The following is a 418-nucleotide window of genomic DNA, read 5'->3' as shown; positions in this document are numbered from 1 at the left end:
CAGTCAGTCCAGAAGGATGAGAGATCAAGAAGAATTGCCCAAGGATCCACAGTATCTCAAGAACTACAGTTTCCCAACTAGTAGTGTAGAAAATTAATTTTCCTATCCTCAGCTTCTGTGATACAGATAATCCCTACAAATAATAATTGTTCTATTTTCTTAAATGCTGAAACTTCCAGCTTCCAACAGAGGGATTAAACAAAACTATTTTCTTGCTTTTAACATGGCTTTGCTGTTTCTTTGTTTCCCTCTAGCCTTTCATGAAATTCACTGCAGAATCCAAATGACAAGGGCATAAAATGCTTTACAGCAATGATATAAACTAAGCAACTATAAAAGATTCACTTTTCTTTTTATTTGATGGTACATTTGATCAAATAATGAGAGTCAAGGAGCGCATTGAAAAAATAGGAGTAAG

Source organism: Python bivittatus, unplaced genomic scaffold, assembly GCF_059951505.1.
Source record: "Python bivittatus isolate LINGU-HERP-01145 unplaced genomic scaffold, Pbiv_v1 ctg000700_np1212, whole genome shotgun sequence".
NCBI classification, from domain to species: domain Eukaryota; kingdom Metazoa; phylum Chordata; class Lepidosauria; order Squamata; family Pythonidae; genus Python; species Python bivittatus.
This window is presented reverse-complemented; position numbering follows the sequence as displayed.